Source organism: Melozone crissalis, unplaced genomic scaffold, assembly GCF_028551555.1.
Source record: "Melozone crissalis strain CALT ecotype California unplaced genomic scaffold, PUWL_Pcris_2 ptg000018l_1, whole genome shotgun sequence".
NCBI classification, from domain to species: domain Eukaryota; kingdom Metazoa; phylum Chordata; class Aves; order Passeriformes; family Passerellidae; genus Melozone; species Melozone crissalis.
The window spans coordinates 16740967-16765516 of NW_026535796.1; the positions used below are offsets into that span (position 1 = coordinate 16740967).

The 24550-nt window shown below is 44.6% G+C and overlaps 1 protein-coding gene across 2 annotated transcripts in view; it reads left to right on the forward strand.

Moving 5' to 3' along the window:
• The first annotated feature begins 792 nt into the window (after positions 1-792).
• TSPAN18 (tetraspanin 18) overlaps positions 793-24550 on the forward strand; it is a 119360-nt gene continuing 95602 nt past the window's right edge. Inside the window, exons 1-2 of one of the 2 annotated variants that reach the window (XM_054275268.1) lie at positions 793-868; positions 12350-12423. The gene's annotated coding sequence lies outside the window, so the exon portion shown is untranslated. The remainder of the gene's footprint in view (positions 869-12349; positions 12424-24550) is intronic. The other variant, XM_054275269.1, reaches the window with a different exon arrangement.

Genomic DNA, 24550 nt, shown 5'->3' on the forward strand with positions numbered 1-24550 from the left:
AGATGCTGTTGGACATGAAATACAGTCACTCTATGTGCAGGAGCAGTAAAAAAGATGACCTCTTCTAGACAGTTATCTATTTCTATGGAATTTGTAGCTGTCAAATGCTATTGAATTTTTTTGACAGGCTCAGAAGTTATTGGTACGCACACACAGCACACACAACGGCACAAGCCTTATTTCCCTAGGCTTTTCCCATGTTGCAAACATAGGCTCTTCCCTTGGTTTCGTATGCATTCTGGAAAGGCTTCCCAGTCCCTCAGTGTCATCCTTTGAAGTTTCTCCGGCAGATCTTTGAAGGCATTTCAGCGGCTCTCACTGAGGTACCGGTACACGAGTGACCTCTCTCCCACCTCCCAGGTCTCCTCCTTTTGCGTTCCAAGGATCCCCCCGGTGCATCAGATGTTACCGGGGTCACCCTGCAGATGAGGAGCAGGCAGCTCTCCTTCCCACCGGCGCCTGCTGCGAGCTCAGCGGGCTCGGGGCTGCTCTCGGGTCCCAGGTTAAGCTGTCCCTGGGCCGGAATTCCTGCACCCCGAGCGGCCGAGACACGGTACAGGAGGGACGAGTCACCCCGGGCTGCCCTTGGCGGCTCCTGCCGAGGGCACCCGGCAAGTTTTCCGGCCAAGGAGAAGCAGACGAGCGGCACGGGCGGGAGCGGCGGAGCGCGGGCCGGGGCCGTGCCGGGCCGGGCGGGGGCGGAGGAGGGGGCACGGCCGGGAGGTGGAGCCGGCTGCGCTGGCGGCTCCGGCGCTCCGCGGCTGCGGGCACGGGGCGCGCACGGCAGTGGGAGCCCAGCGCTGCCGGGAGCCGCCGCCGCTCGGTCCGGCCGGTCCGTGCCCGGAGCCGCCGCCGCGGGAGCCGCCAGGTAACGGGCGGGGCTCCCCTCTCGTGCCCGCGGCCCCGGTGCCGCTCCGGCTCCGCGCCCAGCGCCCTGCCGTGCCCCGGGGCGCTCGGGGTGCCACGGGGGGCTGCTCGCCCACCCCGGCGCTGCGCTGTTCCCTCGGGGCGGGAGGGTGTGCGGGGGCGCCGTGACTCCCGGGGTGCTGGGCGTGCAAGTTTGTGGGGCTGAGAAGGCAGCCCAGCCCAGCCCAGCCCAGCCCGCCAGCACCGCCGGCACGGGGGCCGGGGGAGGGCGCCCCGGCTGCCCCAGCCAGCTGAACTCGCCCCGCTGGTAGCACCTCCCCGGGGTCGGGCCTCGGGAGCGTCTTGGGGAGCCTCAGAGCCTGTCCTCGGTGTTTCTGTGTTCTGCTGCCTCCGCCCGGCACCCCTCCCTCCGGGATCCCTCCTACGGTCACGACGAGCGGAGAGCCGGGGAGCGCGGAGCTGTGCCCGGAGCGCCCTGCGCCGCGTCTGTCGCGGGTTGGGGTGTGCACCGCCCCCGAAATTCGGATGAGGAAGGTGGGACGGTTCCCCGTGCTTTTCACTTCAGCGCGGGCTGGGAGGAATTTTCTCTTTCACACTTTGCTGATCTTCCATCCCGCTACCCTGGGTCAATGCCCGCTCTTTAATAGAGATCTGTAGCTGCAGCAACATGTTAGCGAGGTACCACATGGGGGTTTGGTAAACTGAGCTAGGCACTTCAAGTTTTGTCTTAACTTTTGTATTTAAAGGTTATAGTGAGTGAGTAAATAGCATTTCCATATATGTTGTACTTGGGCGGTTTTCTGTGAAGTATGTTTGATAATCATATTTTTTTTTTTCTCTAGCACTTCTCTCAGTAATTAGTAAGCTCGGCCTGATAACTGTTTGTATTTCTATAATAAGAGCAAATTTGGATCCAGTTAATAGACTCTAGGCACATAATTCGCTGAATAGCCCGTGGCTACCAAAGCTGGTTGGGCAGAAATGTGCTGGAGACGATTGTGTGCCTGACAGGGTACAGGCTAATTGTGACCATGGGCTCGCCTTGGACTTTTGCTAGCGGGTAAAAAGTTGGAGTTGTTAAAGAGTTGTCTTAATTCAACAGGATGTATGCAAGTGTTTGATGGATTCTACCTGTAAAATGCTTATTTTGGTACTCAGTGGTTTTGTAAGGAGCAGTAGTTGTTCTGTCACAAAAGTATAAAAACAGAGTAAACGGTAGGGATATCATTTGGAGAAATGGGTACTTTCTTTGGGTTTTTTGGGTAATTTGGGGGCAATCTTTCAAATTCGACTGTGTAGCATAATGTAAATATGCGCTTCTTTATCATCTGCTTTCACTGAAGTATTTTTATAGTATGTTAAAATGATTCGAATGTTTGACCCTCCTTGGAAGGCAGTTAATGTTTCTGTATTTGTTGTGGCCGAGGTACAGCTTTTGTTGGCGCAGGCTAAAATACCATGTGATACAGTTGCCACGAATTCAAGCGTAGCGGGGTGAGGAGAAAGGAAGAGCTTTAACTTCTCTGAGACGTTGCAGACTGCCAGCAAAATCCACACCAAAATCCCACCCTTTCTGCAGGGCAGAGCTGTGCACAGCTCGCTCGGCTCCCCGCGCTGTGCGCTGTGTAAGCCTGCGAGATGCGCAGGTGGGCGCGGAGCTGCTTCTTGGGGAAGGGGCAGAGCCCGGGGATGAGCGGGGCCGGGGCGGCTCGGGTGGGAGATGCTGAGGCTTTCCACGAGAGGGCTTTCTCGCCGTGCCCTGCCAGCCCCTCCGCTCGCTCCTCCGCACGGAGGAGCAGGATGGGCTCGGGGGTGGTTTGCGCTCGCAGGGTGTTTCAGATTTCCTTTGTAAATTAGGGGGAAATCCCTTTATTGCCCCTGAGGTGTAAGGATAAGACATCCTGGGAAGAACACCAGTCTTCAGTTTCCAGGCTCCCTTAAAACTCAGAACGATCCCAACAAGTTAATTTCCCCACAGTGGAAACCGAGAAGAGGCTGAGTGTGTTTCTCACAAGAGAGGAGAGGGGTTACAGTGTTTGCATCCTCGTCGCAGATGATGGGAACGGAGTACTCTATCCTGCCGTGATCTCATTTTTGGCTGCTTTAACTTCTATTCTACTTCTCAGGGTGGGGCTAGGCGAAAGGGAAACGGGAATCATTGTATGAGTGAGAAAATGCTATCTGTAAATCCTTTGCCAAGTTGTCTGTGTGTTAGTTCAAATAATTTCACACGCGCAGCGTTGCAGGTCTGTTTTAAAAGGCAGAAACTGTGTCTGTGACTAGTAATAATATTGCAGTTCATAAAACATGAGAAACATCTGTTACTGTGACTTCAATTTGTTTCTCTCTCCTTGGAATAACCGAGTTGACAGCTCAGTCAGGTTTAATGTCCTGTGCTAAACCTTTGGTCGTGTGTCCCACGGCTAATTGTGACTCACAGAATCAATAAACCCAGCTCCTGCTTCTCTGCAGCGCCTCGGCGGGGGAGTGGGAAGGGCTTCAAATCACAGCAGCAGACCACGGGGAACAAATATGGGTTTTTGCAAAGCTAGGCCTATCATGTGCCCTTGCCCCTTACAGTGCAGCAGAGCTGGCTGGGGTCTCGCTGTTAGGGCTGAGCAAGTGAGGGAGATGGTCTGCCCTGCTCTAGGGGCAGTGTTTTCCCTCATAGCACCTTTTGTCTTGCCTTAATCTATCCCAGGTTGGATACTGTAGGCAGTTGAAGCAGAGCCATCTCATGCTTTGATGTGTGTTTATTTGCTTTAGCATCTCATTCCCTTGCCATGTTGTTTTTTGGTTTGTTTTTTTTTTTTTTTTTAAGCTGCGCTGCTCTCTTTCCACCCCACCTCCCCAAACAAAAAAGAATTAGAACAGAGGCGAAATGTGAATGAAGTGACTTTGTATTTTTTTGTGAATGGATTTTCTTGCATTGCCCCTGCCTTCCTTGCTGCCTTCTGCAAGATCATTTCTTAATTAAAATATTATGACTGTGCTTATGGTAGCCCTTCACTCATGGCATGGATCCTAATTTGACGTCAATGAAAAAAATAGTAGTTTCTGGCATAAGGGCAGATGACATTTCATCAGCTAGTGCATGCCCATTTTTTTCAAACCACAGTGCTAAGACCATATGGACAGATAATGAGTTTAAGCTGATAAACAGCTTACAGATTTGCCCAACTAAAGGACTTTCTTCCTAGAAAACACATTTTCCTTTAAAATAAATAATGAAGTTCCTGTGTTTTTATTTAATTATCTTGAGTCCTGTCTGTTCTCACCAGGCTGCAGGAAAACAGGCACAACAGCTCTGGGGACAGAAGCTACTGGATTTATGGGCCTGTAGGTCTTAGAGGAGAGGAAGGACTTGAAAAGAAAAGTTCAGATGCTACAAAATTGAGGCCTAATGGGCCTGAGGTATCTAAAAAAAGCAAATGGTGGTCCAAGTTGTATTTAGAGTTTCCTGAGGTAGTGCATAGTTCTTGACATCTTGAAGATGAGTCATTGCATGAGGTGGTAGTAGGTCTGAGGTCTGTTTGGGAGTTATAATTAAAACAGATGGATATCATACTCCTTGCTAACCCTGTGAGGCTGCTGAAGCAGTCCTTGTCTGGGAATACTCTTGCGAGACAACCCCTGCTTTTACCTTCTCAAGAATTTCTGACTCATTTCAGTATGATTTGTTTGTTTGTTTGTTTGTTTGTTTAAATTAATAATTGACATCAATAAAATAGATCCATTTTTCTTGGTTTTTATAGGGGGAAAACCCCACAAGTGGTACAGTGAGAGTTGAAAATACCTTGTTTGGGAAGGGGTGGTCTTTAGCTGTCACTTTAAAATAATGACTCAAAAGCAAGCAGTGTATTTGCATGAGAGGGCAAAGCCTGTGTGTTCCTCCCTCAAGAGGCATAGAAATGAGCTGTTTCAGATCTGAAAATGCTCATTCCCTTTCAAGCTGTTTCTTATGTGTTTTCTCCTTTTCTTCTTCTTTTTTTTTCCCCTGGAAATAATTATTAATTTTAATTGGAAGTGGCAAATGAAGGAAGAAAATAGTAGCACAGAAAAGTCAGTACAGACAACTCCATTCTTTCTTATGCTCCTTGTTCCTTCTAAAACTTTAATGCTTTGTGTTGTTCTTTCCCTTCACACTGTCCACTTCTCAGCACTGGGAAGATGGTTGGGCTTTAATTGTATTTCATTTGAGGATATATTCCAGATGGCCAGAGCTTAGCTTTCAGATGGTCACTGCCGCCTCACTGGTAACTGATGTGGCAGCCAGGTTCTGTTTGGTGCTACCTTGGCTCATGACTGCACAGTTCAGCATTCCACCTGGGTCCATTCCTTCCCCTACACCTGCATTTTTGATTTTCTTTTCGCTGTTCTTTCAGTCTTGAGCTTCCAAACTGGTGAATGAGTTAACCCATCCCCTGGGAGTTTCAGGGGATGAATTCAGTGCCCACCAAACAGTCCATGGGTCTCCTCCCCGTCCCATCTCTTGTCTTGGAGCATTTAACAGCTGCTTTGCTGTTTATCATTTCTGCAGTGGTAAATATCTGTCATGGGCTAATGCAGTGTAAATCTTCTGAGACTGAAAGAAGTGGCTATAGGAAGGCAGTGCGTTGATCTTTTTGTGTTAACCACACCATCTGCTAAACCAGTTTGTCAGCATGTTTTTATTTATTTTTGCACAGATAAAATTTAAAGAAACAAGCTATTGTTAAGATGTTTTGCTCTTTCAATGGGATTTGCTTCTGCACCTCTGCCACATTCTGTTCTTTACCAATGGGCTGCCCTTCACTGGTCTTCCTCAGAGCTAGAGGCAGAGAGTCTCACCGTCCTGGCGAGCTGTGTATGTGCAGGGTGTTTTGGATTTGGATTGCCTCTGCAGGTGTCTTGATACAGGAAGATCTGGGTGACCAAGTGCCTGATCTGAATGCTTCTTTTCTGGTGGACTGATATGCAGCTAATATTGTATGACAATTGGGAGTAGTCATGTGGTGTCAGTTTATCCCCACCAAGTTAATTTCAAAGAAAACCATAACCAGTATCTTGTCATTGTCCTCAGAGGTGTTGGAAGTGGGGTTCTGACTGCCTGGGTTTTTAGTAAGGATTTTTTTCTGCACAGGAATCTTGCTGACTGTGTAGTCCTTCCAACAAGTACTCCAATGACTGATAAGTCTCTGGTAGTTCTTGTGTTTGGGGCTTTTATTTATTTATTGCTATCAGGATCTTCCCTTTGTTGTGTATTTACTAAATAAGCCTGGTCTAAAATGGATTTTCTGTTTCTTGAGAAATAAATTAAAATCACTGTAAAAGAGTCAGTTTTTAAACTTAAATGGAGTTCAGATTTTTTAGACTAGTCTATCACTTCAGACAGAAAGACAGGATGCTTTTTGATGAAATAAGTCGTGCTGAAACTGAATCTCATCTGTGTGCTTGATATTACTTGGTTATCAAAATGCTGCATTTTTATGTGAATTAGGGTTTAGGTCTGAGTTTGCGTAGTAGCTCAGCTTCTGATCAACCGTGTTTCGTTCATCTCTATTCCCGCTTTCCTTGCCCTCATTTAGTTGGTGCATGGCTGTGTTAGAGAAGGACTTTGTTGGGTCATCTGTGGTGCCAGCGTGATCTGGAGTTTGCCCTGATTGCTCTTCTGGAAGCAGGTTAACCATACCCTCCTTACTGCTGTTGCTGTGGTGTTACTGTCAGGAAATAAACCTTCGAGTGGTTGGTGGTTCCAGGGAAGTGGAACCAAACCAAATTGCTAATGTGAAAAGTTGTGTAGTACAGCACAGTTAATAACAGTTCTTATATTTTCTCAGGCTCCTCACTTGAGCTGTAAACAGCTTTAAACACATCTTATGCCATCCCAGATGTCTGAAAAGCCCACAAGACAGAGGACTGGAATGGGGTATGGGACCGCATGGTGACTTGTTGGCTGTGGGTCAGTGGCACAGCTTGGCAGGGGCTCAGGAGCTTAGAGGCCCTGGCTGCTGCTCGGGTTCTGTATATTGTGCATGATTGCTGTACTGACTGTTCCTGCGGCTCTGTGCTGCTCCTAAGGCTCAACACTGAAATTGTAATGCTAGCAGCTTTCTTTTCATGGCCCAATGCCCAGTTTGAAGAAGGGTGATTTTGGTCATGTTGCTAGACGTACGTATTTATGGCCCTGTTTCATCTGTTGAATTTAATCTGTTGGGGTATTTTTAACATTATTATGGAAACAGTTACTATATTTACTCCTTACAGAAAGCTCAGTGTAAGACAGTCTATGAGGAGAGTGTTCTAGAGTAATAAATATTGCACTAAATCATCGTGTCTACACTTCTTCAGGAAAATGGCCCAAATGAACTGACTGGCATTTTGCCTGTTCCTGAGACATGGACCTCACAGGGCACTGAACTGGAACACTCTATGCTGGGAAAGCAATGATAGAGTTTGTTCTTGGCACATCTCGTTTTCTTGTGGAGTGAAAATAAACCAGATCTTCTTGTACAGAGGGATTTTGTGCCTGTACTGGACTGCTTTCTCAGGCCTGCTGAGAATGTGTTTCCCATGGAAATCTTTGGGACCTGTGGGCATCTTTCAGATGAAGTCCTCAAAACTTGTTGCCAGTATAAATGAGACAATGGGATTTCCACTGAATGGAAATTCAGTGGATTTTGGAATGAGAATCACTGTCACTGTTGATGTGTTTATTTCTGTGGTCATTTGAAACTGTAATGTGTTTTAATGTTGATCTTGCTGATAAAAATTGATGGAGCTTAATGGTAATAATAATGTCATGGGTACAACATGGACATGTTTGAGAAATGATGGCGAATAAAGGATTGAATGTCTCAGAATATCATTGAAAGAGGTGAACTTTAGATATGATGTATTTTTAAACTGCTGACTGTCCTTTTTTCCTGTTAACGTCAGATAGGATTGTCAAAGCTGCTTAGGTTGAGGCGCTTATTTTGTGTTGATCAACAAAACTTTTCTTTCTGATGGGAATATGGCATGTAACATGAATCTTCTAGAGTTACACTAAGCTGTTTTTCAGAATAAGTTACAGGGAAAACTGAGAGATAATTCTGGAAGTGCTTGAGGCACAATGCTCGAAGCACCAAAAGATCTCTTTGCTTTGGCAACCTGAGAGTTGACAATGTAATACCTTGCTGATGTGACAAATCACTCTGGGTTCATAGGATTGGAAAAAACCTGCAAAACTGATAAGGATTTCAGCTTACAGTGATGCTTTGTTAATTAAGAAATGTTTTTCTTCTTTTAAATGTTAAGGGAAACATCAGTCAGGAACAGCATTCTGATGCGATTAAGAAAGAAAAAACAGAGAAGACACAAAACAAATGAAAAAATCTAGTTAATCCAGCCAGTCTCTTGGAAGTCTTATTCTATCTCCTCACTGTGCTGAGGGGAGCAGAAGGTTTCAGGCTTTTCAGTTTATGTGTTCATATTTTGATACTGCAGTGGGGAAGGTTTGGCAGGAGAAGAGTCAGAGTTAGTTTAAAAACATTAATTTTCTTTGTTAATGCTGCTGCAGATAGTTCCAAGTTTCAGTTTATAGAGGATTTCTTACAGTATTTCTGTAATGTGATGCTCTTTGGGAAGTGCTTTGAAGCTCTGCACTAGCCTTGGGGAGCAGAGGGCTTTGGGAGGGGGGTTGGACTCTCACTCCCAAGCGCTATCACGGATTTTAGTGCTCAGAACTGAGGTGGGTGAATGCCAGCATTCCTAACATCAGCCTGCTGTACACACTCCTTAGCTGTGGGAAAGTTGCATTGCTTTTCTGAGCATCTGTTTCACCAGCTGTGAAAATGAAGACAGTACCCTCAGCACTGGGTATGATGAAAATTCTTGTTAGCTAATCTTGCTAAAGTGCATTGGAACTGTGAAGCGTTGAGGGTTGTTGTTTGAAAGTGTGAAGGTTTAAAATGGTGTAAGCCATGAGCTTGCATCTTTGTTAGGGAAGAGAAGTATCAGCTGAGAGACCTTTGGCAACAGGCAAAAAGGCTTTGTGGAAAAGAGGAGAAATTTGCCTGTAATGAAAGGACATGAGTGAGAATTATGCCTCATTCTAACCATTTACACAAAATCTAAATGGATTTATTTGGAGCTTTTTTAAAGCACCTGTCCAGGGCTGGATTTTTCCCTAACACCAGTTGCATTTCCTTCTGCTGTTTTTGCAGCCCCCCTCTCCTCCACACACTTGCTTTTTATGATCAAAGCTCCATTCTTTAAATATATGCCAATGCCTTGTAATAATGCTCAGAAGGTCCCCTATGGACAGCAGTTCTGATTAGACACTGAAGAATTCTTTAATTCTCTTCATACTTATTAATGCTAGGGGCATTGTGCTGATAAAAGGTGTGGCTTTTCTTCCCATTGCTGTTACTACTTTTTCTTTGGCTCCCCTCCTCCCCAGACACTGCACTTATTCTTTAAGCTTTCACATTTTCTTGTCTTGTATAAAGTTGGTTCCTTGGTTCTTGCTTTCAATTCATTCTTTTATCTTCTACAGCACTCAATGAATGCTTAAAAATAATAAATATTAATAATAGGGCCCTTTGAACCAGCAGGTTCTTTGCAGCTTAAACTCACCTTTCCCTGCTGCTTATCCCCTATTAGAAGTTGCTATAATCTGCAGATTGTAGCTGTAATAAGTTCTGAAGCAGTGGCTGGGTTTGTGACAAGCGTAGGATTATAGCCCCAGGTGGGGAAGTGGCAGCAGGAACAGAGAACCTCAAAGGCACAAATATGTTGTTCCAGTTGAAATATTCTTAGCAATAAAGGAAGAGAAGCTAACAAAATTTAGTGTGGGAATAGAGCTATTTATCTAGGTTTCCATGGAGTGTCAGTGACCTATATAGGGTAATCCTGTACTGCACATTAAAAAAATGCTGTGTTTAGAAGTAGAAAAACATTCTTTCTGGAGGACACATTTTAAGAAGACTGCACCTTTGGAGATTCTTTCAAGCCATTTCATAGGAAGTGTCTTAAATCAGCAAGACAAACTATGGCATACATCTGTGGTATTACTGTGTTTGCTTTGAATTCCTTGTAGAGACAGGTTTACTACTCCTTAGAGCTGCAGAAGAAAAAGATGCTGTCTGCCCCTGGTGAGTAAAATTGACCGCATCATGTACAGCCCAGGCTCCAAAGCTTTTGCCACACACACACAGGCACATGCTCTTTTGGATATCAGCAACATTTTTACAGCCCCAGACTAAGGAATGAATAAAGTAAACACGAACAGAGAGCATGAGGTTTTCCCACCATACCTCCTTCCCTCTGTTTAACAAGGCAAGCTACTGGAGTAGGAGAAAACGGCAGAATCCTGAGTTAGCAGGGCAAATTTCATGAAGCTTTATTTGCCTCTTCTACACCATGTTGCAGTGGCCCTACTCAGGGGAGACAAGCTGTTCCTAAGCAGAGCCTCTGCTGGGTGGGTTAATTCCAGGCTTATGTCTTCAGCAGAAACCACACTGGTTGCTACTTGAGGCTAGGACTTGCTAGGAGTCTTCAAGGAAACAATTTGCCTGCAGAAGATGCTGATTTACTAAAACCATTTCTGCTTTGTGGGAAAGGACTGGTCTCCATTCAGTTCTCCTGGGTGAATTTCTTGCATATTGGATAAAATTTCTTAGTCAAAACAGACAGGAGCCAAGTGGTTTGGGGTTTTCACCTATGCTGTCACAAATCCAAAACAGGGTCCTGAAAGCAGCTTTCCTACATGCCAGAAATACCAATCCTAACCACAGAACTGCTGTTCTAGAGCACATGCGTTTATGTATGAAGGATTCCAAGGTGTATTCCAAGTTTTCGTCCCTATGTGAAATAAAAAAAAATATTTCAAGTCTCAAAAAATGTGGTTCCCTCCAAAAACTGAGTTCCTATCCAGGTGTCCTTGTGTCTTCTTCAATGGTCTTACTGTCTTTCCTCACTGGTTCTGCAGGTTTGTGTCTCCCCTGGATGTGCTCTTATGGAGTGGAGCAAAGAATCCCTGGAGACCCTGGCAAAGCAATCAGCTTGTCAGTGACAGGAGGGGAAAGACTGACCCTGAAGCACTGCTGGTGTATTTTGTCAGGGTCAAGGCTGTACAAGGATTTATAACTCCTAAACCACTGCTGCCTCTGAGGAATATTATTAGAGACTCAACTTGAGCAGCCAAGGAAAATAGAGCTGAACACTGCTGCAATGTTTGGGCCATTGTTATTGGGCAGGGTAGGAAAAATAATGCTTGGGGCAAGAGAGGAGCTTTTTGGAACAGCATGAAACAATCTTGTGCTGATCTGATTGCAGTGAGCCCAGCAAAGGCAAGGCTAGCACATGGTTTCAGTAATAGGCCTCTTTCTTCCAATTTCTTCTTTCCTTGTGTTTTATAGAGAGGAGGAGAAAGTAGTCCTGTCTTGATCCTTTCGTAATTCTCCTAGGAGAGTAAGGAGATAGCAGGAAGAAAGTCAAGAGGGGATCTGAGCTGAGCTGGGTGTGTGCTTAGTGAGGGTGTTTGTTCTCTGTGGTTGTGCTCTGTTCCACCAAAGACCTGAGCCTGGTTATTCCAGGGCAGCTCAGCTCCCTGAACCGTGATGTGCTCTCTCCTGCTTGGCTGCCAAGGGGACCTTTCAGGGGATCCCTCTGTAATAAGAGGTGGGATTGCAAAATTGAGGTGCACACTCTAGTTCTGACTATATGGGAATGCTGCTCTGCCTTTACTTTGTATTTTGTTCTTGCCATTTTTAGAAAAAGGAGGGGAAAAGGCTGAAGGTTGAAGCTTCATCGTTGCATAGAGAAAGACAAAACACTTCTCTTAAAGGCAAAAAATTCCGAGCCCTTGCTGTGTTCTTGAGGTTTAAATAATGGAAGTTTCCTGTTTCAAGGAAGCCAAATTTATCCTCAGATGGCCTCCTCTAACCTGTTTTAAGAAAACTTCTGTTCACCTTGTGGTGGATGAGGAGTCTGAGCTTGCCCTTTTGGTTTCACCCCTTCTTTTCATTCAAGTTAAATGAGGAGGCATAAGGTGTGTTTACAGCACACAGGAGCAGCAGTGGAAGGCCTGACCTGGTGGAAATCAGAACCAGGATTACCACACAGCTGTTTTGGATGCAGCATAGCATTTGGATCCACAACAGCCAGCTCTGGAAATCATATCGTGTTAAAGCAGTCCTGGATGTGAGATGAGCTCCACTGTGTCTGTCTGCAGAGATGCAGACCCCAGATACATAGTGTTTGAAAGACTAAATTAAAACACCATAAGCCTTGCTTTTATGGTTTGGTGGGGTTTTTTTTTTTTTTATTTGGTTTGTTTGTTTGGTTTTTTTTTTGGTAATAAACAAGTAATACTTATCTTAAAATACAAGTTAACAATAATATCTTAATAAGTGTTCACAAAAAAATTACCTAAGAAAATATTCCTCTTAAATTAATCAAGTCTAGGACTTCTAGGGCTGACATGACAGCAGATTTTTGGTCTTGCTTTTGGTTACAGTCATCAAAGGAGCCTTTAAAGGAACCTCTAGGAGGCTGATTGCTAAGACTCCATAGATCCCCAGGAAGACAAAGGTAAGCTGCTACCTTTCTTCAGAGCCTTCAACTGTGAACCTGTTCTCTCAATGATAGCTGTAATATGAGGCCTTTTCAAGGACTGCATCCTTTGCCCTGTAAAGTCAGTTTGCATCTTCTAATCACAGAATGACCTGACTACTTTGCATCCATTTCATGTCTAAATTCTGCCCATTTTTTAAGTATACCTAAATTATTGGGAAAAGCAAGCTATTGATGTAAGATTTCACTCTTTTCTTCCGAATCAGGGATGGTGAATTGAAAAAAAAAGTAGATTAGTCTGAAGATAGTTCCAGCAAGCTGAGGTCTTGGATGTATGATTGAGCCACACTCTACACTTGTCCTGTTGAAATAAAGTCAGGCTGCACTGGGATAGTGTTGTAAAGGGTTTGCCATAACACAGGGCAGGGCTGCATGCTCCAGCTGTTCCCTGACATGGGCTTGCAAAATCCTTTTTGTGGCTGGAGCTGTATTCTTGTGGACTTCAATGTCACTGTCTAGGACTTTAATTGAAAGCTGAAGGAGCCCAAGAGAAGCCATGCAGTGGATCTGTTTCCCTTAACATCCTACAGGATTACATCTGTAGACTGTGCTTTAACAAGAAACTACAATCTTCACCTGTAATCCTGGATTCTTTATGGAGTGCAGCAGTGTGGAGTAGGAGCAAACACTGATTTTTTCTAAATGGAACATGATTAAATGTTAGACTGCTTGAATCTGGCTGTCTATAGTTTCATAGGTAACTCTTCATAGACAAGATTTGTTTCTTCCTTTCCCCTTTCTGCTCTACTATCCCTGAGCTTTATTCCTTGAGATGAATTCTGCCTAAGTGAAGCAGAGATTTGTCCAGATACACTGTTGTCTAGCAAGGAGGTGGTGAAACAGATGCAGTTGTTGGAACTGATGATAAGGTAATTTTCTCACCCTTCCAAAAGCTGCAAATGCGTTTTTGAAAGAGGATTTGTGGTGCTGGTAGCATTTGGTGTTGTGTGCGCACCCTGAGATAGAGATCAGAGATTGGCTGCTGGATAATGCAGCAGAGCACTGTGCCTGCAGGAACAGATTGGGCAGGCATCTGAACTACCCTGGACTGGCCCACCACAATGAGTCAGTTGCTCAGAAATTTTCTGGCAGATGCAGCCTCTCTGTTTCATGTCACAGCAATTATCTACCACTTGTTTATTGAGTGTCTGTGTGGTCCACATTATCTGAACCTCTCACAGTTGCAAATGGCTTGTATCCTTGTAGCACCTTTTTGAGGCAGAGAATTCCCATTTTACCAATGTGAAATCTAAATAACTTGCTGAGGGTATTAAGGGAAACATGTAACACACTAGAAAATAACAGAATAATACCTATCCAAATTTTGCTCCTAGGAAAGACAGCTCAGGTTTAAAAAATTGGGAGGGAGTATTTCCTGTGTCATAAGAAGATTTTTCCCAGCTAAATTTATCCCTAATTAATTATTTGCTTTGCTGTGCTCTTGGAGCCAAATGTCCCACCTAACTCAGTGATATGTTTCTGAGGTTTTGCTGTGTTAATTGTGCATTTACTAAATTTGGATAGGACAACTTTTTTTCTGTAAATGAAGCTCAATTTGTGAGGTGTCTGGAATTTATTTTTTTTTTGCAGGGGGATATTAGGGGCAAGGCTTGGTTGATTGGTTTTTTCTCATAGAAAATAAAGATGTTCTGAACTTTTAAGGAAGGAATGGAGTTAGGGGTGGGGAAATTTTTAGCCAAAATAATCAGCCAAAATAATCAACATTTCATGGTTTGGGATATGCACTAGAGTGTGGCAGACTACAGGTGGTGGCCCTGAGATCTGAACCTTCTTTTCCTCATAGTACTGCAGTGCATTCACTGCTACTTTTTCTTTCTTTGGAATGTCAACTTCTTGCCCGTTAAACTTCCTTAGAAGTGTGTAGAGGTTCATAACAAGTATTTTCCTTTGAACAGACTGGTTTTTCAGACTGATTTTCCCTGAAAATAGTGTTTGGGAAGAGCATATTATCAGGCCTAATAGCCCCTAACAAGTTAGTGGCTCCTTGAGTCCTATGCTTTAGTGTTATCTGAGGAGTGATGTGGTCCTGCAGCATCTGCCTGCTTTCACTGCAGCAAACCTAATCAAAGGCACAAAGCGAGATGGCCTCTTTCCCTGCCCCGAGGCACTCCCGGGTGCTTCCTTGAGAAAGCAATTTGCTTTGGAGTTATTAAAACATGCTGTAAAAAAAAAATAACATCCCAGGCACAGGTGGGGAGCTGCTGAGTATTAATGCCAGTTGTGCAGTTCAAAATCACAGCTTTGTTCTCGAGATTTTTTAACACTATTAAAAAATTCAGCCTTGATCTTGATGAGAGCTCGAGTCCCCGAGCTTGAGTGGAATCAGGGTCAAGGTTTTTAATTTGTTCATTGCTCAGAGATGCTGAGCACCTTCTGTGGCAGCTGAAATTAGTGGGAGCTGTGTGTGCTCAGCATTTTGGAAGGAAAACAGCGTGTGCATGTGTTGTGAGCTGTGATGTACAGAAGCCAGGATCTCTAGGGGTTTGCAATATCTAATAAGATGCCCCCTACAGTTGCTTCTTAATTAAGCCCCAGACACCTTACATGGCTTCTCTTGAACTTCAGGACTCTGCTTTTCTTGAGCATATATGAGACTTCTAGCCTGGCAACTCCTTGGAGCTTTCTATTAAGGTATTAAGGGGAGGAAAACCAGTTGGTTGCCTCAAGCTGAGGAGGAAATGCTAGACTTGAAGGATTATCTCAGTGCAATGAATTTTAAAGACTTTTTGCTATACATGTGTGGAAAGCTATCAAAATGCTAATGGTTCTGCTGTCTTTTTTAACCCTTTCAATATATGGAGCTGATGGAGGGGAAGTGAGAATGATGACATTCAACTGTGAAAGGATGGTTCAGTCAGAAATTAAGTTTTAAGTAGCTTTTCATCTGTTAGCCACTTCTCCCAGTGATAAGGAGGACTGATGCACCCATCATCTGGATAGACCAATTCTGTATGAAGAGTTGGGCCCACCTGCAGCTGTTGTGTAGGCCAGGTACTCCCTGCAGCCATCACCCTACGGGAAAGGCTGAAGAGCTCACATTGGTGCCACTCCTGCCCCCCACCCGCTTTGTGGGACATGCCTGCACTGCCAAGGACACCTCTGTTGTGGGGCAGGTCTGTCCCTGCCACAGCAACTCATCCAGTCCTGCACATTGCTGAGGGCCCTGGGACAGGGTGGATTGATGGCCTCCCTGCACAGATGGAACGCGAGCGTCCTACAGTGGCACAGGACACTGTGTTTCACCAAGGAGACTCTGCTTCTCCTGGGTGCCTTGCCTCACCATCCTAAGCCAGGGAGGACACGCGGGTTGGGAGTGTTTTCTCCATGGCTGCCCTGAGCTGGGCAGCAATGCGTGTCTGAGGTGCTGAGCAAGTGCTGTGTTTGCAGTGGCTCTGCAGTGCTGGGGCTGCCCTGCTGCTGCTGCCATAACTGGCTGGGCTGGTGAGATCTGTGCAGGAGCCGCTGTTCCATTTATTTAGGTTTTTGTTTGAAGTTTTTGACCTGTTAGGAATACCTCATTCAACTCTACAGAGATTCTGTTAAAGTTCTGCTTTGGAACCAGGTAAATACTTGGCTAGCCAATGATATAAGTGGCAGAAATTGTGTATTATTAGGCTCATGAGACTCAGTCATTCCTTTAGCAGTCTCGGAAATATTTTAGAGCAATGGATCTGTCTGTGCTTATCTTTTTAATCAGGACTAGCCAGGCAATTTTAGTCCTCAGGAGAGCCCAACTCACTGAGCTGCAGGGCTATCTAGGCCAATAAGCTTATGGCTTTCAGGTTTCTGTGAACCTGTAATGTTATTTATTTATTATTTTTAAGGCATATTTACTGTTAAATAAGAGCTGCCAGCTTATTTCAAATGTTCAAAGCGTCAGTCTTTTCCATTTTGGTTGCTCCTGGTGGCAGGAGAGAGGGCAGGCAGTATGGAAAGGATTGCTGCAGGGATTTGTTTGGGCTTGGGACCAGGGAGACACTGGATGGAGCAAGGTAAAGAGAGCAGATAGCGGTGAGACACTGTGGAATAGGCTTTTCCTTTCTCATTTGCCATGAGTTTGTTGAGGTGTTGTATAGCTTGGGACATCCTAAAGTAGATTGGATAGGACATTTGGGAAGCCAGCTTTAGGGAAAGTTGTTTTAACGTGGATTGTTCTAAATAATGTGAAGATATGGCTGGTGCATAGTGCACTAAGCATCATGTTGACCATGGTTTCATGTTTGGCTTTCAGCAAATTTATTACTTTAGTCAGTGTGTGTGTGAGAAGAAATAGCTATTCAGCCCATCTCCTTGTGTTTTTCCCCATCATAGACAGTTACAATTCACTTGCCAATCTCATGTATATTAAAAGGCTGTTTTCAGTGGACTCTTTTTTCTTTAATTCTTACATTTCTCAGTGGGTGGCTTTAGAAAATTGCAAACAATATTTTTTTATGAGAAATGGTTCCCTCTGAAATTTTTGTGATCACTGGGAAAAAAAAATCTATACCTTTTTCTAATTCTTATTTCTCACAACATGTGCTTTTCACTTAATCTTGAAAATTTAAGGTTGCATGAATAAACAGGTGTCACCTAATGTGTCCACAGTTGGTTTGCAGACATGAATTTTAAACTGTGCAACTTCTTTGCATTTTCCATTTGTGTTTTTGTGTGTGTGAAGAGAAGAGAGCTTGAGCTGTATTTTTCCACCACAATCCCTCCTTGCATGCTACAAGATGAAGGTGTTGGCAGTGGGAAGAGCAGGATTTACAGGGAGTGTAAGTACATGGCATGTCAATGTCACTTGTGTGATTAAGTATGCAGGTAATCTCTGCAGATTAAATGCTAAATACCAATGCAAAACAAAATCCTCTACTATGTCTGAAGGAATGTGCCAGGCAAAGTCAGGCTTTTGGATGAGCCTGTGAAGCAGGTTGCTGGACTAGCCAAAAGGGCAGTGGGATGTGCAGGCATGGTCTGTAAAGGGTATTTATTGGAAGGAAATGGGTCACCCTCTTTGATAGATGGCTTCTGACTTTTTTATTTCCTTTACATGCCTGCTTGGTTCTAAAACCATAATTCTCCTTTCTTTTGACTGCATGAGCAAAGAAGGGGTGTGGAAGGGCTGGTTAACAGCAACCAGAGTCTTGATCTTGCGAGTTGCCATCTTTCAGAAGTTGGCTGTGGATCCTCTGCATGTACTAGTCTATGTTTCTGAGGTGAGAAGCGTTGTAGGAGATGCAGCCATGACAGTAAAGAGGCAAAGTTCCCTATTTGCTCATACTGGACATATCTCTGCTCTCCTCTCAGAGAAACTGACATGGTTTAAAGCATTGGAGTTGTTGTGCTTTGAAAGATTTCAGTCTTCAGTGTAGCAATAATTATTTCCACCAAGAGTCTTTGTGTTTCCAAATTCCCAAGGCTGAAGATACCTTACCCCAGGACATGTAGCAGCATGATGGGTAGAAAACCTTCTGGGAAAGAGAAAGTTCTCAGTTCAAATATTGGCTTGAACTTTAGGCAAAAAGTCTATACAAACCAGTCTGCAGTATTCCAGATGCCAGGTACTCGGTCAAATTACTTGCTGGGTGAGCTGTGGTTGTTGTCCATGTGTGTGGTCTTAGCCCATGGCAAATGAAAGGTAATGCAATTTAACTAAGCTCTATCACTGCTAAATTAAACTACCTCACATCATCTTCAGAGGATGAGCATGAACATGGAGAGTTACCACAGCTCAGCTGATGCCCAGCCTGCTGTTACTGCAGTGCACCACAACTTCACGGGGATCTCCACTGGAGAGTCCCAGTGGGCAAGCAGCAAGTAATAGCCAGTTGCAAGGAGAAGGAATTATAGCTGTGTCTCCATTTGGAGAATATAGTCCCTAAATCTCATCACATTTTTAGCTTGGGAAGTTCAGGTGGCTTTTTTTTAGAAGTTGATGGAAAGAAAGGTTTTCACCAATTGCTGTACTCACTAAAAAAAAATCATAATTGTTGTTGGCTCCCTTGCCTGTCCTTTTGCTTGTAACAGGCAGTGGTGCCAAATGCATTTTTTGTTCTCTAGGGAATGTGTTTCCTGAAAGATTCCTTTCATCTGCAATGAATTCTTGTGCTTTAAACACAGGAAATATTAATGGGTTTTTTTCCAAATATCTGTGAGAACTTCTTTGTAAATGAATTGAAATTGTCCCATTTGATAGCAGATGAAGCAGCAGTCTGTCCTCACTTCCAGTTGCTTTGTCTCTGAGATCAGTATTCCTTGTCTAGGAATACCAAGAGGCACTGAATGATCTGACCTTGCCATGGATGATCCAGCAAGCTTGGCAGCATGGAGATGTCCAATTTGGCTGCCAAAATGGGATTTGAAAGGGAATTGCTGTAAAGTGATGTTAAAAAGGACACAGGAATAGTCACTTTGGCTCCTTGGTCTTTACACTGCTGTTTTGGTTTAGGGCAAATTTGGGAGGAAACCTCCAAAGGGCTCCTCTAGAAAGCAGATTTAAGCAGCCCCTCCCCAGCTGGTTTGGGAAAAGATTTCCTTGGAGAAAAGTAGGAAAAAACCTGTTTATTTAACAGGCAAAGCATTCAGCAGCACAAAAAAACCCCAAAAAACAAAAAAAAACCCCAATATGAAAAAATAAAACCTCTTGCCTATCTAAAGAGATTACAAACTCAGAAAGTCTCTTTGCTGGGCTGTAGCTCAGCTCACTCAGTCTGCTATCAGGTGTGAGCTGCTGGTGCTCCTTTGGGTGTTCTGTCCAGAGTAGGTTTAAACAGTTCCAAGAAAAAAGACAACCACAGTCCAGGGAACTTCTCTGCCTCATCTAGCTAAAAACTAACTATAAGCAAAGGAGAGCTCTGTCCTGCTGTCTGTCTGTCTGCAGACAGCACAGTCCAGGAGCAGGATGCAGGGAGCAGGTGCAATTTCTGATAACAAACTCCGCGCTTCTTCTTCCCCACCTTCACTCTCAGGACCAGTCTCAAAGGTACAAAACTTATTTCTGGGCTAAACAGATGAAGGGGGATACAAGAATCATAGAGACACCCCAGGACAGCTAGGAAGAGGCAACTTTAGCAAAAGCCTCTGTAGCCAGTCTGTGAGCTCAGCCTCAGGAGACCATGGCAGGCGATGCCTTTGTTCTGACCTGACCCCTGGGCTCATAGTGGTGAGAGGGTGGCAAGGTGGGCTGTGCCAGCTGCAGAACCTCTAAGAGGAGAGGGGAACAAGGGCTTGCTCAGGGGAAATGCTGAGTCTCTTGTCCCCAGAAACTTATCCTGGCAGTGACCCTGATCATGGTGATGACGGACAGTCTGCAGTCCCAGTGGTTGTCATGCGATAGTTTGGTACTGGTGAGGTGATGCTGGCAGCACCACTGCACCTTGATTATGGAGTCAGGGTCACAGGTGCTTCTGTGTCCTTGTGACCTGCTTGTTCATCCTGTTTTCTTCCAAGCCAGGTCTGAAATCTCCTGTTATTGACTGACTAAAGCTTTTGTGCTGAAAATTTCCCGTTCATGCAATCTGTCAGAAATCATCCCAGTGTGACAAACTCTTTCTAGCTCCAGTCTCTCTTTTGCTGTGATTTTCTGTAAACCAGGGCTGGAATGTGTTTCTTAAACATATATGAAGCTTAGCATCTGTTGTTGGTGACACAGATCATTGCACATGGAAGAGTGAACGTGCAAGTTCATGTACAGCCTGCTTTCACTGCACAATGAAGATGTGGGTAAATGGGAATTAGGATTAATACTGGATTTAAGATTCTCATAGCTGGCTGGTAAAAGCCTAATCTCCTCAAAGGCTGCAGGCAGGCTGGCAGCATTCAGCTCAAGGCCAATGTTGTTTGCAAGACCTGAAAGAAATTGAATTTTGATTCTTAGAGCACTTTAATCATAGCCTTTCAAGATAGGGATGGGAAGAGCATATACTATCTCAAATGCAGCCTTTTAATTTCTTTAATATATGACAGTCACCTAGGCTTCTAGGTCTGATGGACGTTTGACAGTAATATTTTTCATTTCCTTTTGTAAAAGCTTAGGGATTCTGATTGATTTTAGAAATGTATAAATTGCATTCTGAAAGTTGACATGCCAAATTCTCTGTATAGGCAGAGCGAGATAAATCCAAGCAGGGCAGCAAACACTTCCCAGTTTAAAGTGTTGAGAGTGCTTAATGTCTTTCAGGTAAGCAGGCTCAGGAGACCATAGATGTGTGGAGCTCCTGGGTGGTCAGCTCAGTCCAGCCTGGTTTGTCTTTTGCTGTGGTAGAGATGACTGGTGAGAAATGTGAGAAATGCATTGCTGAGTCTGTGCAGGTCCTAAAATTAATCACTACATTTGACATTAAGGCCCATGTTGAAAAATAACATGTTTTAACATGAAATGTTGACGCTTCTCCTGTTTATTGTGGCTGCAATTCTTCTGTGTACCTAGTCTTTTCTGAAAGTCAGACATTGTAATCTAAATAACTTGTTTTTCAGTAAAATCTTAAGGTAGACTTTATGTAGTCTTTGTCCTGCATTGTCAAACAGGACAGAGGTGTGTCAAGTTTGCCTGTATAGCTACTCCTGATTCCTTGTACCCAGCTTTCTCTTTGACAGCAGTTTTGATTGTCTCTGCCAGTAATAGCCTGGCAAAGTGTGTCTGCTTTTCCTTTGTTTTAAATTAACAGCCCATCCTGTGGATGGGTCCCCTTTAAGGGGGGTATCAAAGATCTCTTCAGTATGAGGATGGATGCCACTGTCAGTCAAGAGGGCTCTGAGCCACTGAGGATGGAAGGAGCAGAGACACATTGACTGGATTTGAGTGGAAAGCTTGAGGAGTGCTGCTGATACAATTCAATATCCATGTTGCTAACAAGAATGACTTTCCTGCAGATGATGCAGAAACATGGTGATGAAGTGCCTCTAACTAGACGTGGATCCAGTCTTATCAATTTGTTTTTTCTCAAGCCTACATATTGAAACTCCACCTAGATAGATTTTTTTTGATTGCTTCTCTTTCCTTCTGTGCTGGTCCTCCTTGCTTAGGCTGCTTTTCCTCTCACTGATGCCTTGTGTAGAACCTGTTATCAAATAATCCTATTACTCTTTTTAGCAATCTCTAAAACACTTACCATCAAGCAGGACATTTTTTCTGAGGTGTGAAGTTTCCTTGCATACCTTAAGTGACCTGGCTCTCAGCATGTGAAATTGAGACGTGCACTGAAGTTTGTCCTTTCCAAGGCTCAGGGCCCACATGATGACCTGATTAAAATTTGAAAGACAGTGACTTTATTTAATTTAATAATGAATGTCTCTGGCCCCATTATTCTCAAAGTTAAAGGGAGCATCTCAACCATTAGGCCAGCTGGAATTCAGGTCTCTACTGGGGCTCTCAAGTCCCTAAAAGCACAAGCTGGTTGGGGTCACGTTGATGGGAAAATTTCTGCTCTGTTTTGTAACAACCGTAAGCCAGGGAAGTCTTTGGTCTTTCAGCTCTACTCCCTTTACTCTTCAGCAGAGATTATTGGTAAGGAGCAGTGGATAGAGAGGGAACCTGGGCAAGCCTGGCATCCAGCAGCAAAGGTCAGTAGAGATGTCTGAGCTCTACCAGCACAAGAAGGTTTATTTCAGTCGGCAAAAATCATCCAAGCTTTCGCTGACTGAAAGAGACCTTATCCCTCTGCAGAAGTCAAACAGCTTGGTTTAAAGCATGCAACAATTCATGGAAGTGCCTTGTGAGCATCTTAAAACTGTCGTTTTGTTCAGTGTTATGGCTGGTTGGGAGGTTTGGTCTGTGGTGTTTCTGGAGTGTGGTGGGAGTTGGCAAAAACTGCTTGGAACAGCAGTGTGTAATGAGACAGTGCCATGCTGGGTGAAGCTCAGGGATTTTTAAGCCTATAAAAATTCAGGAGAACATGCATTAATGCTACTGCTTGTTGTTGTAGCCTCTAGCAAGCAGATAGGGAGCTATTAAACCTCTCTGAACAGAACTAAGGGTGAGGGGGAATATCTAATAACTTCAGCTTGTATCAGTTGTACAAATTACTTGGAGGAGAGCAAGCACAGGCATAGCGTTTTAAAAAAGAAACAAACAACCAAATCAAACCAACAGGAACAACAAAGCCCTCTCGACACATGTCAGTGTGTGTCTACCAAAAGGATACAGGTTTTCATGCTGGCTGAACTATGCAAGGGGGAAGAAAGTGCCATGCTGACCTGTAGTTGCATCCTGCCATGTAGGTTAGGCACTATTTGAAGTCAATGAATTTTTGATTGCTGTTTTGGCCAAAGCCTTGTCATTATAAACAAGCAGTTGTGCTGGTAGAGATGAATGGGTGTGAATAAACTTGTGTCTTGTTCCTGGTACCTTAGAGGGCCCAGTGATAGAAATGCACCTTATGATTCCACAGCAGCAATTTCTTATTATCCACCAATGAGTCTCCTCTGTGCTCAGTACTGAGACTGGCAGAGGCTCTTTACCAGCCCTGAAGCTGCACCTCAAAGCTAAACCTGCTAGTAGCAGATCCCACTGGTGATGCTGTGCTTTCCAAAGCGTTTGCAGCCTTGCCTCTGGAAGGCCAGCCAACATCACCAGGGCCAGTGCTGCTCCACCACTTTTTCTCTCAGATTCCCCAGCTGTGGCCAGGAATGCACAGCCCCTGCACCCTGCCAGCCCGGTGTTTTGTTGCAGATGAATGTGGTGGGACGATCTGTAAACACGGCTGTGTGTTCTGACGGTGAATGTTTACAAGCTGTTTGCCCAGGGTTACTCATTTATCCCCCCCGCCCCTCCAAGATCAGCCTCGGCTTTATCGCTCCCGATAAGCTGGTGTGTGATCTGAGGCACAGCCACCAGCCAGAGCCGAAGGCAGGCAGGAGTCCCGAGTGCATAGTTTGGGGGCAGCTCGGTTTCTTTCCTGATAAGCCCGAGCCTCTTGCGGCAGTGCAGTGCACACTCCTTTTAAACTGTGATCATAATCCTCTTTGCAGCCGGCGCTGCTATCCCCACAGGAAGCATTAGCAATATCACAAAGTGCGGAGACTCCATTGTTTTCCCCTAATCTGCAAAGGGAACTGAGACAGGACAGAGGAAACTTTAACCTATTCCATGCCTCAGTGGCAAATAATTAGTTTCTTACTGAGTGAGAAAACGGGGGAAGCCTCTTAGTTAAGATAAAGTAAGCGCAAGGCTCGCAGGCTTATCTTGCTCTGTGGAATTCGGGGAAGGACATGTCCTTGAATTCGCCTGTCTGGCGTGCCCGGATTTTGTATTTGGGAGTAATGAGTCTATGAGAGCTGCCCTAAGTGATTGCTGGGTATGAGACACCTCTTGCCAGGAAATGCAGTAGCCATGTTTTTGTTTAAGGACCTGAACAAAAGGCTCTGGATGCTTAATAATGTGCAAATTTGGGTGGGTGGGATATGGAGAAGGTTAATAGGGCAGGCTAACAGAGGAGGAGCTGAGTTTGAGAGAGGAGGAGAAGAATGCCGAAGACATGGCAGCAGACAGAGGGAAGCAAAATAGGAAAGGCAGCCCCTTTTTGCCATGTTAAAGTTAACTTAGTCCCCACTGAGATTTTTGGGGTAAGTGTAAGCTGTGTCTGATGAAATAATATTTTCAGCCATGGCTGTGTGAGAGGTCACAGTGCAGCTCCGAGGGCAGCCGGTGTGCAAGTCTGAGTGCTGTGTACGTGCTGTGCAGACCCTGACCCATCACAAGGCGTGACTGGCTGTGAGGGTGCTTTTGTGGGTGGGAATTCACTGTGGGTCCGTGCTTTATCTTTGCAGAACTCATCTTAGCAAGCTGCCTGTCATGAAATTTTTCTTGTCGTGCTTGGGTCTGAGGCTGGGCTGTGCTTTTGTTGAAAAGGAAAAGCTGAAGTGGGGGGAGTTGCCCTGGCCTGGCATGGGGGGCACAGATCTGGAATGGCGAATGGTTTGCTTGCACATGTGCTGCCTCTGTGAAAGTCCTTTAATCCAAAAGATGACAAGAGCAAAGGAACAAAAGAAAACACTCTCAAAAATAACATGAGATAAGGATCTGGAGAATTTGCTTTTTATTTTGCTCACGAGTCCCTGGAGACTTCTTCTTTTAAGGGAAGAA